Source organism: Anomalospiza imberbis, chromosome 1 (assembly GCF_031753505.1).
Source record: "Anomalospiza imberbis isolate Cuckoo-Finch-1a 21T00152 chromosome 1, ASM3175350v1, whole genome shotgun sequence".
Classification (NCBI taxonomy): domain Eukaryota; kingdom Metazoa; phylum Chordata; class Aves; order Passeriformes; family Viduidae; genus Anomalospiza; species Anomalospiza imberbis.
This window is the reverse complement of record NC_089681.1, coordinates 85,895,151-85,909,511: the sequence shown is the minus strand read 5'-3', so window position 1 is coordinate 85,909,511 and position 14,361 is coordinate 85,895,151. Positions and strand designations below refer to the sequence as shown.

At 42.9% G+C, this 14,361-nt stretch overlaps 1 long non-coding RNA gene across 1 annotated transcript; it reads right to left on the bottom strand.

Moving 5' to 3' along the window:
* Positions 1-209: 209 nt before the first annotated feature.
* On the bottom strand, positions 210-13,335 carry LOC137478795 (uncharacterized). Its single transcript, XR_011001796.1, has 4 exons — positions 12,949-13,335; positions 10,082-10,206; positions 7,330-7,703; positions 210-1,052 (listed from the first exon to the last, which is right to left on the bottom strand). It is a non-coding gene; the product is annotated as an uncharacterized lncRNA (long non-coding RNA).
* Between the last annotated feature and the right edge of the window lie 1,026 nt (positions 13,336-14,361).

Genomic DNA, 14,361 nt, shown 5'->3' with positions numbered 1-14,361 from the left:
TTTCAAATTAAAACAACTCAAAGCACTTCTGTGCACTGAAAAAAAAAATCTCAATTTTTGCGGTAATTTTCTGCCTCAAGTCTTCTGCAGGCTTAACACATGTGAAGCAAATATCAACTCTTAACAGCACTTCATCTCTAACACTGCATGACTACTACTACTATTACTACTACTGCTACAGTCAAGCATTTGTATGGTTTTCATCAGGTGAGCAGTGTCTTTTAATTCTTTAGAAACAATCACTCGTAAACAGAAAAGTAAAGATGGCTTGGGGTAAAATTCCAGCCATGGGTCAGTATCTCCTGCTAACTGTAGCTGCTTCAGGATTTCACCGCATGCCACAGATACAAAGCCATGATACAATAAGCAATTCTGAGTCCAGCAGGTACAGAAGAGTTTAGGGTCTGTTTAGACAAAGAATTAAGATTACTTACCAAAGCTGACAAAGGAAGCTTGTGGCTCAGCTGGTGATGCACCTCTGGCACTTGTGTTTTGTGCTTCTAGCCCCCGGGCTGTCTTTCCTTTTGCTTCTAAATAGCTGTCTTCATCCACATGGAAAAAGAATGTATGAGCTAAGATTTATTCTGGTTGTAAGCCAGTTCAGTCATCTGTGGTATTGGTGACACTGGTGAAGAGAAGTTGTCTTTGAACACTAAGGTAGCTTTGTGCATACAAATGTTCTTGATAGTGAGCATCAGTTGAAGAAGAGAAAAAGCTTACATTCCTGACTAAAAGAGCTATCTTTCCACCCTACAAAATAAATCAACATTCCTGCTAAACCAGCTATCTTTCCATCCCGTGACATAAAGCAACATTCAGGAGAAGACAGAACATTTGCTGAGTTTTTCATTCAACCAGCCTTTGTGATATGGGTAGCTCCAGTCTTTTGGACCGTACACAACTTTCTTGAATACTGTTGGGCAGGAGGTCTTGGTGTAAAAATCCAGCAATGGTATGGCTGAAGCAAGAACCTTTTATTGCTTCCTCTTCAGGGGCAAGTGTTGGTTGGATATGCAGTTATGTATCTCTCACATTCAGCTGCATTCAAAGTCCTTTAAAAAGAGCAGTGGTAAATAAGGCTGGACTCACTCTGGAGGAAGCTTTCTGATCACAAATTCAAGGAGCACAGATATATTTTTATTTATCTTTTAAACACTGATTACCGGGAAGCACAAGTATTTTTAAACACTTTAGTTCCAGTGTCCTGAGGCTTTTAATGAAAGGGTAAATTATGAAGGTCATGTATCAATATTTCATGAGTGAAGACTGGTTGGCTGGCAAATGTTTTATGCCTTCCCACCTGTACAGAATTGCCATTGTCCTCCATTAAGGACCTGATTCCCATTAGTTTCTTGCAACGGATGGGGGGAAGGGGAACATGTTGTGTGTGCAGTGCTGGAATAGGGAATGAGATTTTTTGCAACCTTTCATTTAAAAAAGAAATCCTTGGGGGTCTGTGAATGGCAGGCCGTACTAGAGATCTCTCAGAGGCGTTCAGACCTAATGGCACGATGACACCAGAGCTAACCTTTCTTCACCAACCTCCTTTGTGTCAAGGGCTGACATGGCTGATTTCAGAAAGCAATGATTGCTTCTCCCCTTGCTTTAGTCTGTTGTGGAAAAGGCTGGTTGGAAATCACCGTTTGCTGTTTTGATTGAATGCATCAGGACTCAGGGTATTTCTTCTTTCTTTAAAGGCATACATTAGTATGCTGTCTATCTGGAGCTCACTATGGAAAATATGTTAGTTGGGGTAGACTGCCTGCCAGGAAAGACTGATGGTTTTGGTTCAGTAAAGAAAATTAAACTAAAATAAGATCTGAATCTGAAGCTCTGGCCCCAGCCTGAGCTGAGATGCATTTCTGTTTCTAAAGGAGTCCTAAAAAAATTTAATTCTGAAACCAAAAGAAAACATTCTGTATTTGAGCTTATTTTTTTCTGATGCTGGCTGAGGTCAAAACAAGCAATATCCACAGAATAACAATCAAAGATTTTTGCCTTAAAGAAAACTTGGGAAAAAATTCTATCTCTTTTCGAAACAATTGTTCTTATGAGGCTGTTTGGCTAATTTTGCAGACATGAGAACTGCAACTAATCACACTAAAAATCAGACTGCCTGATGCTACCTCAGACACATATTGAGTCCTTGAAACCATAAGGGCTCTTATCCAGCCAGCGGTGTTCTCAAGAAGAGTCAAGCACCCATGTGAAAATCACATGTTTTTCTGGATCTCAGCTGCTGAAGTTGGCCCAAGATTTGCTCCACTCAGACCTTTCACAGCACTCTCTGGGTACTGTCCCCTCTCCTTGCAGTCTTGCTCGTGTTCTTGCAACCTTTCAGTAATTTCCAGGAGTTCATCATTTTGCTGTGACTCCATTTCCTCTGTCCATCTTGTCTATATGGACTACTTAACAGCTTTTCCTCCTGTGAACATCCCCAGGCAGAGATCAGCATGGATGGAAATCCTGGTTTCTGCAACAATAACTTCTAGGGATCATCTGCACCATAAAGGGTTGGATGATGGCAAATGACAGATAGGAAGCTGCCTTTACATAGCTCCTGAAGAGGCTGGGACAGAGGGAAAAGATGTGCTACAGAGATACATTTTCCTAAGGCTAATGCCCAAAATCACCACATACTGTGTTATGAATCTTCACAACTGGATGTCCCTGCCACCTCCCCGTTGTAAACAAATAGGATTTGAAGTGAGTGCAGGCAGAGGATATTTTGCCTTTACATTGTCCCACAGGTTTTCTAGAACATGCTCATAAGCAGTAGCACTTGTTCAACAGGGCACAAGAGTATTAGCACAAGGATTTGGACAAGAAAGGGAAAACATCTCTCACTTGAAAGGCTAAAACTTACACAGATAAAAATGGAGGTCAGAAAAGTGTGTATATTTACTCCAGAATGCATTAACATCAAAACTGATTGTATTATTAATTTTAAAAATAGACTAAAAATTGGGTAGAAGAGAGAAAAAAAGGCAGCTTCTCAAACTTCTTTTACAGTAGAAAATGAGGAAGGTAGCAAGGGATACATCCATCTAACTGTTACAAAAAGAGGAATGGTGAAAAAAAATCTATAAAAGCTTCCCTTTTATTGTTTTCCTAACCTCATTTTCAGTAGTTTTCCCATTACCTGCTCTGTTCAGGGAATCATTCTGCTTTTCTTTAAGGTGTTTTTCCTCATGTTATTTTGCATCATATATTTTTATTAAATCAATTGCCATGAAATTTACATCATACAGCTTAATTAAAGAGAAATTATTTTGCTGAGGAGCCTGATGGTGGAAGAATGGAATCAAGCAACTTGACTATAATACTAGCTTCTTCATGAAGCCATTAATTTCCAAGTTTAGTCCTTGAGAAACAATAAATGGAATGCTATTATACTGCCTAGAAAAATATGACACTTTGGCAGTTCTTAAATGTTTATGACCAGTCCACAACACTATGCTGAAATGATCTTTTTTTATAACTCTGGCTAAAAAAAAAAAAAAAAGGCTTATTTTAACAAGGGCTGGGATGTTAATAGGTGGCAATTAATTGTCCACAGATGATTAAGGGAAAAATGAGGCAGAAGAAAAATTTTCCAGGCCATCACTTCTGCTGAGAACATCAGGATTTCAAACACTAGTAAGAGTTTAAAAAGTGTACTGGTGATATAAAAAGATATTTTACTCATTTTTCTCCACTAAGATGTCAACTCTGCCATACTTACTGCATACAGCAGTCATGCTGGAAAACTGATAATTGTACTTCCACCCCTTCTCATCATTTTATGAATACTGGGTATAATTAGTTTCTGTGGCACCATGCCATGCTAGACCCTGGTATATAAATGCATAGAATGCTGCAGTCCCTTTGTGCTTGTTTTCTGCATTCCGGGGATATCCTGATGACACTTGCTTCCAAAAGATGCATCATGCCTAATACTGCTAATTTTTAGAGTGATGAAATAGCAACTCTAAACCTGTTTTGGACAGGAAGTTCCAAAAATCTTTGCATATTCTTCCCTTGCTTCTTCCAAAATTCCTACGTCCTCCTCTCTCTCCCTCTCTAACATGTACCCTATAGCAAAATCCTCAACAAGACCATTCCTTCTTAGGAACCTCAACAAGACCATTCCTTCTCCTTTAAAGACATGGGGAATAAAAAGGATGCTTCTCTATTACCTGTTTCCAGCCTCTACTCTGAAAGCCTAAGAGAGAAAACAGATTTGATGTCTACTTTGGCTCCACCACATCCCTGTGTATGAATTTTCTTGGCGCTGCTGGAAATGAAATTCATGATAAAACTGCACAATACCATGGCCCTCTGTTTTTCTTGAGGCAAAGGAGAGTGACACCACACATGGCTAAAGGAAGCTGTGTGCCATCTTTGGTGTGGGCAGGTGTCCAGGTCGGTGCATGGGTGTTGGGCCTGGGACACCGACTCAGGAACAGCCTTTCTCACCATCCCTCATCCCCCTCTTTTCTCTTAGTGGTTTCACTTTCCCTGTAAAACCTTTCCTATAGGTTGCTTTCCTTCTTAGGTTTTTTTGTTTTCTTCCTTTTCTTCTTCTTTTGCTCCCTCTCTCACCTTCAAGGCATTTATATGCTGGGGTAGTGAGAGAATTTGCTTAATGTCATAAGAAACAAGATTTTTTTTTTTTTTTTTTTGCCTGTTGACAAACAGCAATTGGCCTTCTTTATGCAGGCAACAAAAAGAAAGGGAAAGTGAGTGAAGCTGCAGTAGCTGCTAATATCTCATAACCATTTTTTTACTGTGATGAATTAGCTTCAACAGACACTTAAACAGCCTGCAATCTGATTTTTTAACTTTGGCCTGGTGCTTTGAGAAAGCACTGACAGCAGAACAAAGTACAGGCTACAATGAAACCAGGCACACCTGAATTAATCTCAGCTGTGTATTGATAGAAAGTTGGGCAGATGGTGTAAATGCTATGTTAGCTCTGAGTTTCTGGGTTTCCCACCTTAGGGGGATTGGGTTGAGCTGACCTGTGCCTGTAGATGACACTTTCTCAAGCCAGCGCTTCAGCTGGGAAGTGCAGTCACTTCCCCACCTGACCTGTCAGGTGCTGCCTGACAAGATATATAGGGGGGTGAAATGTTCTCTTTTAAACCCTTATAATGATCCTGCAGTGATGCCAGATTCCACATTTTTGATGAGTGTGCTCTGCCTGGTGATGGATGAATTCAGAGGGAAAGCAAAGGCTTTCCCCTCTGGGGAAATATCTGAGTGAGCTGTTGGAACACACCACGGTGATACCAGAGCGAGTCCGCCCTAATCTAACACTGCACTGAGCCAGGGGCAGCAGCCCCTCCCTGCTCCCACAGTAAGGATGTCTCTTTTTAATGCCTCCTTTTCTTTCCAACAGGTGTTTAGGCAGGGAAGAGGAAGAAAAAGAAAGGGGAGAAAAGGAGGAAAAACTCCCAATGCTGAGGGACTCAGAACGCACTAGTGTAAAACAAATAGTCAGTGAGGATGTCACGTTTCTTGCAGGTAGAAAAATTTGAGGAAACATCTATCCACTCAAAATGGGCAAATATTGAGGAGATTTTAATGTGCTTATGGGTGAGAGAAGAGGAGGTGAAGACAGGAAGGCTTTTGTATCACAATGAAAAGGGCAGTAGAAACGGAGTTATTTGGGACTTTCCCAACTTTTACCTCCAGGCATGTAAATTCCTTCCCCTTGCCATTACCATTCCAAAGCTTCTCTAAAGGGCCTGAGTTCTCAAATTCCTTTAAACTGCACAGGATAGGCAAGGCATAAATTTGGACACCTGCCCTAATCCTGAAAATCTATATGAAGAAAATTTCGGGTCAGCTACAATTATTTCCTACTGTCAATAAGTGCTGGGAAGCTGTGTGTTGGTGGGCTAGCAGTTCTTTAGATATTAATCCCAAGAAACTGCTGCTCAAAGCAGAGTAGGCTTTACAAAGGCTAAATCTGCTTCTAAAGACATAACACCTTCCTCTCATCAAGGTAATCAGATTAGGCTCCAAATTTACAAAGGCTGAGGTTCACAGTAGCAGAATAGGACAGGACCTCAGGTAGAAAGGGATCTGTGGTTGTCCTCTGGCCCAACCTCCCTGCTCACAGCTCAGACAGCTTTAAAGTCAGGTCAGGCTACTCAGAGCTTTAGCAAGCTGAATTTTTAACATCTTTAAGGATGGAGAGCCTGCTGGATCCCTGGGCACCTGTTCCAGTGTTTGACCAACTTTGTTGTGAAGTTTGTTCCCTTAAGATCCATCTGGAGTTTTCCAAGTCCCAAATGGCGTCTTGTGGCCTCTTGTCCTGTCACTTTGTGCCTCTGGGAAGAGCCTGGTTCCATCTTCTCTACACCGTCTCATCAGACAGCTGCAAACAGCAATGAAGTTCTCCTTCTGCCTTTCCTAAATAAGGCTGAATAAATCCCATCCCCTCAGAGCTACAGCTGGAAGAGGCTGAGAAGGATCTGCCAAAGGAAAGGCAGAAGTTTCAACTGACAGTAGCGGGGCTGCATTAGGAGGAGTGCTTCCATCGGGTCAAGGAACATGACCCTTCTTTGCTTAGCACTGGTGAGGCCACACCTGGAATGCTGTTTCCAGGAATGCAGGGATTCGTCCTAAAGGACAGGAGAAGTGAAAGCCCAGAGCTATGGTTAGATGGGGGATGGGAGGAGCACACTAAAAGAGAATGCAAGCTGCAAAAAGCAACTTCTGCTGGGGAATGCTTAGTCTGTGGGAGGGCTGGATGCTCTTAGAGGTCAAACTAGGATGAGGGCTGATGTAAAGGAAAAGCTGAAACCTCCAGCCCACTGGACATGTGGCAGTGGGGCTGAAAGAAATTGCGCAAGGAAACTGAAAGCTAATAGCAGAATCCATCTCTGAGGAATACTCAGTATCTGGGCAGTGGGGACACTGTCTTAGGAGTAAGTCACTGGCCAGGATTGAGAAGTCAATAGTTAGGGTTGAGGGAGAGAAGGAAAAAGCTCAGAGCTAGCTTTGTTGTGGGGATGGACAGGGACTGCCACAGCATCCTGAGGGTGGCAAAAATAGTCATGCATAGAGTGCCTTTTATTGTTGAGAAGGTGAGTTGTTTACTTGGAGGCCCAGAATAGGGCTAGCATAATTGTTGAGGGGTTGAGAAAAGGGAGAAATTTACTCTGAGTGGGGCTAGAAAATTATTCCCCGAGTAAAGCATGGGGCTGATGCCTGTTTTCATTGAGATTTACCACTGATGTTTTTGCTGTATGCCTCAGGCCCTTGTCAGTGCAGCCTTGCTTGAGATTTCTTGCTGAAAATACAGAATACTCCTGCTTCTCTCCACATAAAATTCACTTTCTCAGCCACCTGCTGCTGCAGGGAGAGTTGTGTCGTGGTGATGCTGGGACCATTCCATCTTCCCAGCATCTGCATTAGGCTCTCAGCCGCCCAGTTTGACATACAGAATGAAAAGAAAACAACATAAAGGAATCAAAACACTCTAAAACCTCCCTTTAGGGCAGAGGTAGAGCATTTATGCAATAATGTCTTAAGTCAGAACAAAACATTAAATTGTATATTAGAGGTGGGAACTGGAGGCTCAAACCAAGTTTTTTTCCTACCACTTGCAGTGGCTGCTGCTGTCGCCAAGTGTGTGCCTGGATGAACACAGGTCCCTGACACCCCAAAACAGGCAGGCCTCAGCATCAAGGGACTGAAGCATCAGTGCCCTGCAGGTGAACGATAATTTTGAAGAAGCCAAAATTTTGTAATATTGATCCCTCAATCCAGCACCTGAATTCAAACTGGGTGCTAGATCCTGCAAATTCTTTGCACTCAAGCATAGCTTCGGGTTCACCAAACTCAGCAGGAAGGCCCTGAAGGATCTGGCACCAGATAACTCACAGAATAAAGTTGGAAGAGACTCACAAGGATCATCAAGTCCAACTGTTTAGGGAGTGGCCTGTACAGGGATCAGACACACAACCAGCATCATGCTCCAATCCACTGACCTAACCCCAGGCTCTGGGCTCAGGGATGTGGTGGCATGAGATGTTAGTGGCCCATGGATGCTTGTCAGCACTCCAAGGACTCTGCTGCTGTGCAACACTGTCTGCGTCATTGCAGGTTTGTAGGTTTTTGTGTTTTCTTGTCATGCAGGTCATTCAATGGCTGAGTTTCCAGCCTGGCTGGAGAGAAGTGCTGGGGCACTGGGAACTGCAGGACAAGTGCCAGCAGGAAGAAAATATGCTGAACTGCTTTTCCCTAAGGGAAAACCTATCCTGTCACTGCCACCTGAGCTCTCACCTCTTCCACTGGAGGCTGTTTTTCCTTATCTTACCTTCTTCTGCCTCTTGTTTAAGCTCTTTTGATACCATCCAGTGACAAGGGACATTCCAATGACTTCTTTTGGAATTTAATGACTCCTGACTCACCCAGATGGGTCAAATCCACACGTAGTATTGATATTTAGTACACAATAGCTCTATGTCACACTGACTGAGCAATACTCTACTGTCAGTAGATGTACCTTACTAACTAGCCTGTGGTCCTTGGGATGGAAACAGGAGTGATGTTTAGGCAGAGAACAGCATTTCTGCAGGAGATCCTATAGCTATAAGTGCTCCCCCCTCTACTGCAGAGGGGTTGCATTGGTCTACCCCTGCTCCCAGCCACAACAGTGAGGAGAAGCTCCTAGCTCAGCCAAAAAAAAACCTCTGCTGGGAAGCTCCTTTCTGTCTGAGATGACCTTGGGGAAATTTGCCTCCAGATGAGGACTTTCCTAAGTGCATAGATCAGACGAGAGCAAATGTCCAACTAGTGTTCAATAGGACCAGCAGCCCTTTGTGGGCTGGTTTAGAGTCCCACTCTCTCCCTTGTGTTTCTTCCATGTCCTTGCATTGGACCCAGAGACTGTGCAATTGCATGGGGATAACACCACTGGAAAATTAATTTTTCCAGGGGCACAGGGGTGTGTTTGCAATCACTCCATCTCATTAGAGGTTGCATCATGGACCAATGAATGTGAGGGAGCTGGCGGAAAAGCAGCATTGGGCCCAAGGGGAAGGAACAGGATACAGCTGACCTTCCACAGCAGTGAGCAACTTGGCCAGATTAGGAATGCCAGCAAACAGGAGAATCTAATTCTCCTGTGAGTTTCTGCTATGTCTTCACAGTTGCTGAAGTTTCATGCAACTGGTCTTTGAAGGAAAAGGCACTGTGGTAGAAAGAAAACCAGGGCTGGGGAGACTTCTTGGTCTCCCAGATGTGAAGAAACAATGTCTGGCTGAGATTTCCTGTGACAGGTGAGGGGTTGAGTGCACTGGGCTGAGACCAGGGGTTCCATCAGGGCTAAGCCTCGAGCTGCGGGTTAAGCTGCACTGGTGAAATGGGATAGGGAGCACAGGGACCAAATGGGCTTCCTCAGAATTGCCCCAGGGATACAGCATAGCCCTGGGCCACCCACCTTCCCAAGGACATCTAGTACAATTTATCTGGGGACAAGTACCAGGACAGGAATACAGGTAAAGTGGATTATCTTAACTAGTAAAGTCATGCCATGCAGAATATCCCTTCAGAAGTGGCTTCAGGAGAATAAGAGGTAGTTTCATTTTCCACTGCACTACAGAGTATTAAGCTCTAAGTTTGCCAAATACATCTGAGCTAACAAAACAGGAAATTTCTTGAGAGACAGAACTTCCTCAGAGCTCCAAAGACAGAACCAAAATGACTGACATTTTCTCATACTCTCTGTCATGCGTTTGACAAAAGCAGCATAATGTAACCCCCTTCACCTGCTATCAGGAGAGAGGAATGGCCTGTATAATGAGAAGATAAAGAAAAATTGAAGGACTTGTAAAGGACATTGGTGAATCCTGAAAGCTAGGAGGCGTTTGTTATCAGTTATCAGTGCATCAAGACAATCTTGAGATGCGCATCTTTGGAGGAGGTCTGTTATGAATGCTGCTGGGAACGATGAAATTCAGAGCTCTAACTCACTCCGATTTAAAAATACCTTATAAGGGTTTGAGAAGGTTGTGTCTTTTATTTTGTCTTGATTTGCAAGAAGAGACCAACGAAGTTATGAATCAAAAGTCGCAAGGCTTACCTTGATGAAGTGATATTGAGTAGTTTTGTGTTCTGATATACTCAGCTGATGCTTTCAGCTCTCTCAGCCACGACAGCTCCAAAGTCCCAGAAAATTTACATCTCTACCGGACTGTGTGAATTCATCTGAAGGAACATGGCAATGACTGCATAAGTCTCTTTCAGCTATGAACAAATAAAGATGCTACGTGCTGTCTGTGCCTTTGTAGATGGATCATGGTACCTAAAGGCACCTCTTGCAAACTAATTTTGTCATCCAGGACTTTTGACTATTGTATGATACTGCCTGAATGAAATAGTGAAAACCCCTCTTTCAATGTGAGTTAGCCACCTGCTTGCTTCCCGAGGAAAATTCCAGCATACCTTATAACTAACCATTTCACACTGTCAAAAATTAAATTAAATAAGAATAAAATAATTAATCCAGGCTGAACACTGGTACAGACAAACATATACCAGATTAGGAAATATTTCCTACAGGAATAAAGTTGTTTTTATTTGATAACTGAGGAAATCCTACTGGACCCACTTCCTAAACCAGTCCTGGCTGAGGTCAGTGAGGATTTTTCTGTGTAATTTAAAAAACCTTTAATTACTCTTCCCTTGCATAGGACTTCCCTGTAAGCATAAGGGGAAGCATAATTACTTCCTGAGTAGTATCTGCTTCTTCTTATTATTAATTATTTAGTGATTAATTATGAGGCATTACCTCTCAAGGACGTGTGTGAGCTATAATAGACAGACTCTGCTCTGAGGAGTTTCTAATCTCTTCTTTTTAGTTGTATGATCAACAAGATGTATCTTCATTTATGCAATAACTTGATCAAAACAAATGGAAAAGAGACCCATCTCTCTAAGGCTGAGGGAGCAGAGGTTTATGGGATGGGTAACACACCCGTGCACCTTGTACATCTGTGTGCCATGTTCACACCCCAAAGAGCAGGAGTAACTACAAATACTCAACCTCTGATGGCTATTCTGTGAGAAATGCACACCTGGCCCTTGTTCACAAAATCTGCATCCCCAGGTGGCTGCCCTTAAGGAAATGCCCAGACAGCACAAGTGGGATTGAACCCAGGGATCAGAAACCAGCCCTGTCCAGACTGAGACCACAAGATGCTAGCAGGGAAAATTGCTGTCCATCCTACATCCCTGCTCCAGCTCTGGATGTGAGCTCTGACTGCTGAAAATCTGTTAAACACACACCCTGCTCTGAGGAGATATACCAGAAATAGCATCCAACTATTCCTCAGCTCCTGCCAGTCTGTGCCGCAGTCACACGGGGAGCTTCCAAGCAGGAGCCCTGCTCCACTGCCCACGGATGCCTCTCCCCTGCCCACACCCTGATAAATGCAGAGGGTGAGCAGTGCTCTCGCTGCCAGGCCACACCCTGAATTACAGAGAAGAAGCATCCCAAGGGCTGCTCTTCTGCCTCTGGAGCTGGTAGTTGAGGGGAGTTCAGATGCATCAGAGCAAGACAGTGTGCAGCAGGCTGTCAGACTTGACACCAGTTAGGGATTTCACTGTTTAAATCCTGACTTCAGATTCAATCTGTGCAGCAACAGGCAGAGAAGGAAGCAGCAGGCAGTTTTTTCCAGTACTTCCAAAGTCCAGGTACCCAGCTGTTACACCCACTTGCTGGTCCTTGCTATTTTTTTTATTCAGACAAGCAATTGAAAACAGTTTCACAGCTTAGCAGCTTCTGTGTAAAAACAAATCTGCTCTTCTACACAATTAGGAATTCACTAAATCAAAGTCACACCATCATGAGTCTGGTGCCCTTTCAGAGGGTCTAGTGATGCTGCTCCATGGTTCAGTGCTTCTGTGAAGCAGAGACTTTTCCTTGGCATCCCGAGATATGGAAAGCAGCAAGCAGCCTCCTGTGCAAACGAGGCTGCCCTACTTTCTGTAAATGACTGCCCCTCAACCATCCTCACCAGACAGTCTGGTTATATTTCTCATATTGCAACACAGATGTTCATAACTTGTCATCTGCACCAGGAACACCAGCCAAGTATTCCAGCTGTATAATGGCTTTTTATTGCTGATTGAAGTCTCAAGTATAAATTATTTTGCCTCGTATCCCTGGAAATCACACAAACATCACACAAAGCAGAGAGTGTTGCATTTAGAACCACCTCTGCAAAGTGCCACAGCAATGTTTTAAGGGGGGTTGTCTTAGTCCAAGCGCTGAGCAACTCCAATTTGCAGAGCTCCTTCTGCTGAGAAGATACACGCTAGAAGTGTCATTGCTGGGCACACTTGCATTTAGAGGATCCTGCTCTGCTGTTTGGGAATCCATGCTAAAAGGCAAGTTATCTTGTGATGATTTGTTGCCTTTAATTCTAAAATCAGCAATGCCGAATACAAGGAGATTGGTAGGGAAACAGAAAAACCTGGAAGACCAACAAGGGAACAAACAAATGCCTTTATAAGGAGTAGGGGTTGATTAGTTCCTCCCAGGATAAGAAGCAAAGGACATAAAGCAAAGCTTGCCGGTTCAAAACAACCACATGGAAATAGTTTTTACCACGTGCCTAAGGAGGCTGTGGATGTTAGTTTTTACATGTCTCAAAAAGGACTGGATGGCTAAATTCCATTGAGGGGTGTTAAATATACACATGCGACAACACATTTGAGCTAGGAAATATCTGATGTGCAATTTTTTTGTTGCACCCCTGTACATTTTCCCTGTTCATCCACTATTTTCACATTATCATCTGTAGGCCCTTTTTAGGAATGGGATATCAGACTAGATGTACCTTTTTTTAATCCTGGAAGGCAATAGTTTTTGTTCTTAATGTGGATACATCCGATGAACATTAAAAAAAAAAGCACTCTCAGTTCATCCAAGTCTGTGGTGCTTACCATAATAAGAGAATCCAAAGAGCCATTTCTTCTTGCAAAGTACACCACAAAGAGATAAAGTCCAGTTGTTGGGGCTGGTGCACGTGCTCCTGGCAGATCACACTATCAGCAATGTGATTATGTACATCACCAGGGACTCAAGAGTTTGCTTTGCAATTCTGCTCTGTGAAAATGATACCTGTGGAAATACAGGGGCTTGCCCAGAAATATCTGTAATGCAGGTGGTCACAATTTTTCACCAAAATCTCTTTGGGATATGAACACTTCCTAGGAACATGCCATATAGCCTCTTGGGCACAGGCATTTAAAATATTTTGTTTGTGATGTTTGTTTGACATAGTTCACAAAGATTCTGCAAAATGTGTTGCTGCCCCTTTTTTTTTTTTTTTTTTTTTAATTGGCAGGCCAAGGTGGGATGGAGGAAAGCAACATCTGTTCCACTTTGCTCTTCTTCAGTAGCTTTACCACCAGGAAAAGCTGCAGGTTTGTTTCTCAAGCCAGGATGAGACAGGAGTATAATCTGTTACCCTGTGCACTAATAATTACCATCTTGTGTGTCCTGCCACCTACCCTGTTTGAGCAAGCCAAAAAGCACACTTTTACTGCAAATTTTTACTTACTTCCTGAGGAAACTAGGTTCACTACTAAGTTTTCTGATAGTATGTCTGTGTTTCTGCCACAACCAGTCACTTCAACAATCACACTTGAGGCTAATATCCAGTTACAAGAGTGGGAAAGATTTGGAAAATCTGAAGTTCACGTATAATTAACAGATAAAAGTCACTGAGTAATGAAAACAAGCATTATTGATCACCTCACTGTGGGGACAACAGCAATGCCAATACAGTCTTTACTAAACAGCAGAGTTCAATCTCTAGACAGGTCCTTAGGAAACCACATCTCATTGCATCTGCTGCTTATGGCCATATTTTAGAAGACTTAGTGCATTTCACCACCTGCAATCCAAATGATTACATGTCTTGACAAATATTCCCCACTGGTTGTATGATGAAATGAGAAAGTGGCAGCAAGTCTAGATCAGGAAATAAGCATGGAGAGCAGTTTTCACTGCTGTACAGAAGGCAGAAAAGGATTTTGCCCTGAAAAGCAGGAAAACATTTTGAGTGAAACACTGGAGGGGCATCTCACAAGAAAGGAGCCTGACAAAGTGGGACTGATTGAAAATGTCCTTTTTGCTGGGGAAGAGGAGAACAACCAGGGTACGATAAGACTTAAAATATATCCTGGTTTATCTGCAGTATTAAAAAAAAAAAAAAAGGTAGTTCAAGTAATAGGTTTAGGTGCTACCCACTTCACTCCTGAGAGACTAAAAATTTTTTCTCCAATAAAATTTCTTCTTCCTCAGGCCATTACTACTGGGATAAGGACTCAACAAAACTGTTCCGCAATCTC